This window comes from Centroberyx gerrardi, chromosome 19 (genome assembly GCF_048128805.1).
Source record: "Centroberyx gerrardi isolate f3 chromosome 19, fCenGer3.hap1.cur.20231027, whole genome shotgun sequence".
NCBI classification, from domain to species: Eukaryota; Metazoa; Chordata; class Actinopteri; order Beryciformes; family Berycidae; genus Centroberyx; species Centroberyx gerrardi.
In genome coordinates this window covers 26,848,919-26,856,418 of record NC_136015.1, presented here as the reverse complement: position 1 = coordinate 26,856,418, position 7,500 = coordinate 26,848,919, and the positions used below count along the sequence as shown (strand labels likewise).

The window sequence follows — 7,500 nt, the reverse complement described above, 5'->3', positions numbered from 1 at the left end:
GTCGACTTCCACCTGCCTCAGCTGCTCAACATGTACGTCCACATGGACACCGAGGTGGGAGACGCCATCAGACCCTACCTGGTGAGTACAGGGCCTTAAAACGCTTGGAAAAGCCTGGAATAGGTGATGTTAGGCACCTTCTGGCGGCCATCTTGGAGGTCCTCAGCTCTGTGAACAGCTGACTGTGTTTCTGTCGTCTCAACAGAATTGAACAGACGGTTAATTTCTGTCTGTTTCTGACTGAACTGATCATTTCATCACTGATCCATCTGATTGATTTAGTGTTTAGATAATGTCAGCTTGTTAGCTAGCTAACCATAGCATCTGGTCAGCTAACATCACTGTCTTGTTGTTAACACATCTGATTAGCACACTAGCTAACGTATCTAGCAGCAGCTAGCGTTAGCGTGTTCACATTAACATCAGTGTGTTTGCCGGCTAGTTAGCTAGCTAACAGTTTGTTCAGGTTAACTGAGCTGACTCTTCTCAAGCTACAACTCAGAGTGTTTTGGAGTAGAGACTAGGGCTAAAGACAAGACAGTTTACTGTGTCACAGTAACCAAATCCACCTTATCACACTATTCACTTTTACTGAGAACGTTACTGAATGGATCTACAGCCACACCACAACAAGCTGACTCAGCTGCTCTCTGCTTCTAGCTGCTTCTACAGATTTACACTTTATTAACTAACACAATATTCTACAGTGTTCCTCCATCATGGCGCTGTGGTTGCTGGGAGATTTGTGATGCAACTGCAATCACAATTTTTTTCCTCACTTCCCAAGAAACTGAAAAGTTGATATTTTGGAGATTCAGATTTAATCTAAAGTCTCTCTCTCTCTCCTCTCTCTCTCTCTCTCTCTCTCTCCTCTCTCTCTCTCTCTCTCTCTCTCTCTCTGTCTCTCTCTCTCTCCTCTCTCTCTCTGTCTCTCTCTCTCTCTCTCTCTCTCTCTCTCTCTCTCTCTCTCTCTCTCTCTCTCTCTCTCTCTCTCTCTCTCCCTCTCTCTGTCTCTCTCTCTCTCTCAGATCCATCGTTGTAGAGGCAGTATAACGTTCTCCCTGCAGACGGCCTGGCTGTTAGGAGCGTACTCTTCAGATATGCACATCTCCACCCAGCGTCACTCCAGAGGCGCCAAGCTCCGCAAACTCATCCTGTCTGACGAGCTCAAACCCGGCTCCGCCCCCCCCTCCGCCTCCGCCGACACAAACGCCCCTCGCCCCGCCTCCGCCTCGCCGTCCCCCGCCTCCAGCCCCGGTCTCGGGGATCGCGCCTCCTCCCGCTCCCACCACCACCGTCACAAGAGGCACAACAGCAGCAACGTGGAGGCGTCCCCCTCCTCCTCCTCCTCCTCCTCCTCCTCCTCCTCGGCCCCGCCCCCGGCCCCGGATAGCCCCGTCCCGGCGGAGGCGGAGGTGTTCGTCTCGCCCTCCAGGAAGACCCACCAGCGCTCCAAGTCGGACGCCACCACAGGCAGCGGCGGGGCCGGGCGCCGGGCTCCGACGGACGGGGAGCAACCCCAAGGTGGAGGCCGGCCATGAGGAGGTGAGACTGTTACTGCCTGTCTTCCTGCTCTGCTGTCTCCCTCTGATGGAGAACCTTTAACCTTTAAAACCTAAAGGTTAAATGTGTAATATTTCTGCTTTCCTGAAACATAATATGACCAGTAAACATCAGCAGGTTCTGATGGTAGAGAGTGAAACAAAATGAGCAGATTTCTGCGTTCAGAAACACAGGAGCGGTCGAGGCTGAAGACTCCTGCCGCACCAAGGTCCCTTCAAAAATCTGCCAATTTCTTTTTTCCTTGCTTATCGGCAAAAAATAATATAATTTGAGACTTTATTACTAATCTGTAGGGTGTTCCGGTAAATTCGGCATGTATATAATCGTCCAACCAGCTTGAATTTTAATGGACCGGCTCATTTATGAACCGGGGGGAAGTGGAGTTACAGAGTTACTTCCCTCCTCTCTCGTGTTCCTTCCCATCATGCTCTCTTCCCGTTTTGCTGCGTTTTGTGTTTTTTCCCCCAGCAGAACAGACAAGAGGAGAACGCTGTCTTGTCATTCTGTGGTTAGAAGCGACGAGACGCATCAGCCAGCTGTATGCAGCAACCTATGCAAACACACACACACACACACTCACACACACACACATTACCGATCCTACACTGCTATGTAACTGAGCCATCTGTCATCATGTGCCTTCCAGGTCACTGATCCCTCTGAAGGCAAATACTCACAGCGTCTCTGTATACTGCAGTATAATGCAGAGTATACAGCAGTGTGTGTGAGCTGATGCTTCACCAAGGTGCACTTTGAGTTTTGTTCCCACTAGTCTGTAAGAGTTTATGGACGATTACAGCAGGACTGCTGTCATGTAGCTGAATGTATTCATATTATTATTAGTAGCAGTAGTTAAGATTGTAGTAATTGTAGTATTAGTAGCAGAAGTATCGGTAATAGTAATGGTTGTAATAGTAATAGTAGCATTAGGAGCATCACTGGTTGTGACAGTAGTAGTAGTATTAGTAGTACTAGTAGCAGTAGTGGTAGTAGTAATAATAGTAGTTGTGGTTGTAATATTAGTAGTAGTAGTAGTGCCGGTAGTAGTAATACTAGTAGTCGTAGTAGTAGTGGTTGTGGTTGTAATATTAGTAATAGTAGTAGTAGTGATGGTTGTAGTAATTGTAGTAGTAGTAGTAGTAGTAGTAGTAGTAGTAGTAGTAGTAGTAGTAGTAGTAGTAGTAGTAGTAGTATCCAAACTGGGCAGAATAGATCCAGATGTTATTTCCTTCTGGATCAGATCCTCCTGCAGCAACACTTCATGTTGTGTTTTTGTGTTTTTGTGTTTTTGTGTTTTTTCCTAACATGACTTGACTTCACTGCAGTCGTATCAAAGTTTTCCCTCCTGCTGAGCGGAGTGTGAGCGGCTCTCTGTGTGTATTTACTTCAGTTTGGTTTTGCCTCTTCACTGCCACCAGAAGAACGTGACACTGCGCAGTAATGGAAAAAGAGAAAATAGTCCCATTAAACAAGATAATTATCTGCGTGATAAAGTGATGTTAGGAAAAAACCCACTGCTCAGTTCAGCATGCTGCAGCAGTTTGTCTCTTCACTGGTTTTAATAAATAACTACGGGAGCCTGTGAGTTCAGACCTGCAGCAGAACCGACGGTCTAAACTCTTCATGACGGCAACAGAGAGAGGAAACACTAAACCGACCCGCTGTGCGGACCTGCTGCTGACACCCAGAGGGTTTTGCTGCAGTCAGGTTTTTATTTGCTCTGGCCTCCGGCTTTTCCAGCTCTCCTCCATGTTTTCAGTAGCTGGGTTTCCATGCGAGTGTTTTTATGTGGATTATGAGATACTGAGTTTGAAAGGCTGAATGGAAACAGCCTATAAAAAGCTCCTCAGTGACACAAAAAAAAAGCTTTTCCGCTTGCTTGAGGCGAAAAACGTTTTTTGTCAGTAAAGAAATTTAGCAATAAATAGAGATGGAAACCATTTGTTGAGTAAATAATGACACAGTGTGCAGACTTCTTCGCTCCTCTGATGGATGATGGATGTGTTTCCTCCGCCACAACGCAGCTGATGGAAACCAGACTAATTGACATTTTATTTTTGAGACATTTGAAGAGTTTGGGCGCTGCAGTGGGATGGGAGTGGAAACGCAGCGCTGCCAGGAAACTTTCAGCAGCTTCAGCAGGTTTCCATACAGGACCTGTGCTGAGGCTCAGACTGATATCAGACCGATATCCACCTCTTGTTGAGTATCGTTTTATTATTAATTATGGTATTACGATGCGATAATAATATCTCCTACCAAACCAGAGTTAGAGCTGCTCAGATGATTCGACAATAATAAATTAAAGGGTGATAAGATGAGCAATAAAAACCGGCAGATGTGAATTAAAAACGGGCATGAAGAAGAATAAAACAGGCAGATACACGTAGAGTAGAAACACAGAATATAAACTCCTGACTGTGAAGACGTTTAAAGGATTTAACAGAAAGCAGCTGATACTGGGACTGAGCTGGTTTCTGCTTCAGCCCAGAAAGAGAGAAGAAGAAAAGCAGAGAGAAAGTGTGTGTGTGTGTGTGTGTGTTGGGGGTGGGGGGGTGTAACATCTGTCTCCTCTCTTTCTTCTCTGGTCTTTTGTTTGCTCTGCAGACAGGAGGCTGTCGACTCCTCCCTGCCTGTCACTCCTCCTCCTCCTCCTCCTCCTCCTCCTCCTCCTCCTCCTCCTCCCCTCCCTCCCTCACTCTGTCGTCTTCTTCTACTCTCTCCATTTCTTTGGCAGTAAAAACGAACAGTCTGTGTGTTTAGTTGAGTTGTTTTCCAAACACAGAGGTTTACATCGTGGTTTACATTCACTGCAGCCTCTGGAGCCGAAGCTGCTGCACTGCTGTGTTGTTTCACTGCTGTGTGTGTGTATGTGTGTGTGTGTGTGTGTGTGTGTGTGTGTGTGTGCGGAGTGTCGGTGTTGTTTTGTGTCTGTGTTGCGTTTCATCTGATGAGCTCAAAAATGTGAGAAGTTTAACTGGTGTTCATCCTCTCACAGGACTGAACTGAGACCAGCTGCTCTTGGTTGTTTTCTGTGTGTTTGCTCTCACACTGAAATGAACACACACTCCAACCAGCAGATCAATACACCTGCTGCTCTGTCTGACTGCAGTTTGCTTCATAGCAGTTTGTACATAGTGAAAAACACCAAAGCTGTACTTCTGCATTTTGATGGATTTGCTCCGGTTGCGTTTCCCCTCTGCCGCTCTTTCAAAATAAAAGCGCTGGGTGGAGCATAGGGCTGAACAATTAATCGAAATTTTATCGAAATCGCAATCTGGCCTACTGCAATTTTCAAATCGCAGGAGGCGCAATATTTGTTAAAGGTGAAAGGTGTGTCAAAACACCATTTTAAATGAAATATTGTGGTGCTGCAGAGATGTCCTGCCTACACATCATATTCTACAGACTTAAGAAAACATCTTTGTTTGGTACAGATCCCCGCAAAAATCACACCATAATCATTTTAATTCGTTTTTCAATTAAAATGAGAATAATGATGTAAAAATGATCATTCCCTCTAATATCGCAAATCATATCGCAATTGCAATATCAGCAGAGCGAACCTCTGGGAACCTGAGGGTCCGGGAGCGGGTAGGAAGGTTTTCTCTGACGGACTCATCAGCTGTGTTGAATCCGAGGCTTTTGGCTGACAGACTTCATCCGGAGTGACAGTACAGCAGGAAGGTCTCAGCCTGGGGAACAGACGGCAGACGGCCGGACGCTGCGTTCAGGTTCACAGGCAGCGCAGGAAATTAACCTTCCGGGTCCAAAGGTCTCCGTGGCTAGTGAATCACACAGTCCACCGGCCGCTGTCAGGATTATACGGCTAGATGCTTAGAGTAGAATAAGAGTCCTGATGATGGGCAGCTGCCTACTTTACATTTCAGCAGACTGGAAACTGGTCTTCCATCAGTGTTAGCAGCTGAATGGCTGTAAACTGGGTCAGAGAGAGAGAGAGAGAGACATAGAGAGAGAGAGAGAGAGAGAAAGAGACATAGAGAGAGAGAAAGAGAGAGAGAGAGAGGGAAGATGTACTGGTTTCCAGTTTCTGGCCTGAAGGAGGGGAAGAGTCACTGGAAGACAACTGGGAATCACCTACAGTTGTTGTGTGTGTGTGTGTGTGTGTATGTGGGGGGGGGGGTCGGGTGGGTGGGGGTGATGGGTGTGGGGGTTAGAGGGAGTGTGTGTGTGTGTTTGTGTGTGAAAGAAAGAAGAAAGAAAGAGAGAGAGAGATTTGAATCAATGTCTTGCAGGGCAGAGTTCATTATACTCCGTGTGTGTGTGTGTGTGTGTGTGTGTGTGTGTGTGTGTGAGAGAGAGAGAGAGAGAGAGAGTTGTTGAGGTTACTCGGCACATTCTTGGCTTGCGGTTTAGTCACATGCAAACCGAGGCTCACCATTGGCCGGAAGCCAGGCGCAGAGAGCGATGTGATTGGCCGAGAGCCACGCTTCGTTTCCCCATGACCGGAGAGAGAGAGAGAGAGAGAGAGAGAGACAGAGAGAGACAGAGAGACAGAGAGAGAGAGAGAGAGAGAGACACAGAGAGAGAGACAGAGAGAGAGACAGAGAGAGAGAGAGACAGAGAGAGACAGAGAGACAGAGAGAGAGAGAGAGAGACACAGAGAGAGAGAGAGAGAGACAGAGAGAGAGAGAGAGAGACAGAGAGACAGAGAGAGAGAGACAGAGAGACAGAGAGAGAGAGAGAGAGAGAGACAGAGAGAGAGAGAGAGAGACAGAGATTTAAATTAATAGAGAGAGAGAAGGAAGAATGTAGGAGAGACAATAAATGACCAAAACACGTCTCTCTTTCATATTGCATGGTTTTTTGTCTTATTTTCCTGTTATATTTTCCATCATAGAGCTTTTTAAAATAGACGGAGGGATGGAAAGAGAAAACAATGTGAGACAAACGGAAATAACAGAGAGGATGATGGAAAGACAAAAAGAGGAAAATATGGAAAAATGAGAGAGAGAAACGATAAACTTCTATTAAAAACGGAAAAAACAACAAAAACAAAAGCGGCTGGATCTTGATATCGCTGATTCTGCTCCGTTTTATTTTCCTGTTATTTTTCCTGCCTTTTTTTTTTTTTTAGTACAGAAAAACCTTCCAGTGGAAAAAACAGAAAGAAACAGGAGAGATGGAATGAAGAGAAAGACGAAAATATCTCCTGTGCCTTCTGATATCGCTGCTTAAGTCTTATTTTTCTGTTTCATAATAATAATATGATAATAATCTTTATTCATAAACCATTTTTCAAAGCAAACTTACAAAGCGCTTCACAGCCAAGAAAAAATAAATGATGTAAATCAACAAAATAAATAACAACTTAAACAATTAGGTAAACACAGTAAAAAAAAAAAAAAAAAGTATTAAAAATCAAATGAATAGTCCCAGCCACAGGGATAAAATGGAATAAGTCAATACCAGACAAGGCAGTAAAAATAAAAGGAAGAGTAAAAGAGTAAGAGAGAAAATAAGTCAAAGATTATAAAAAGATCATCGGAAGAGCTTTTTAAATCTGTAGAAAAGTCTTCTGCTCTGTCCAGAATATGAACTGAGACAGACCAGAGGAGAAAAGATGGAGGGAAGAGAAAAGAAAAGCAGATGAAGAGACGAGTGAGAGAACGAGGGAAGATAAAAAGAGAGAAAATGGAAAAAGTGAGCGAGAAGGAACGAGACGGAGCCGTTACGATCCTGCCTCGTGTTTTTATTTATCTTCCTGTTCATATTTCCTCTGAAAACTCTTCCAGCTCATTTATCTGATTCTGCTCATTAGAGAAAAGAAAAGAGAGGAAAAATACAAGAGACCAGAAGACAGATGAGATACTCTGCCTGTCTCTCTCTCTCTGTCTGTCTGTCTCTCTCTCTCTGTCTGCCTGTCTCTCTCTCTCTCTCTCTGTCTGTCTCTCTCTCTCTCTCTCTCTCTGTCTG

General features: G+C 45.0%; 1 protein-coding gene and 1 pseudogene across 2 annotated transcripts in view; both read left to right on the top strand.

The window, feature by feature from the left end:
- Nucleotides 1-7,500, top strand: part of LOC139911314 (BCL2/adenovirus E1B 19 kDa protein-interacting protein 2-like) — a 225,970-nt gene that overhangs the window by 74,884 nt on the left and 143,586 nt on the right. The gene's annotated exons all lie outside the window — the stretch shown is intronic.
- Nucleotides 1-7,500, top strand: part of LOC139920024 (phosphatidylinositol 4-kinase beta-like) — a 28,524-nt pseudogene that overhangs the window by 11,241 nt on the left and 9,783 nt on the right. Inside the window, exons 4-5 of the transcript XR_013507484.1 lie at nt 1-81; nt 1,029-1,545. The exon at nt 1-81 is cut by the window's left edge and continues 307 nt beyond it. The product of XR_013507484.1 is annotated as a phosphatidylinositol 4-kinase beta-like (transcript). The remainder of the gene's footprint in view (nt 82-1,028; nt 1,546-7,500) is intronic.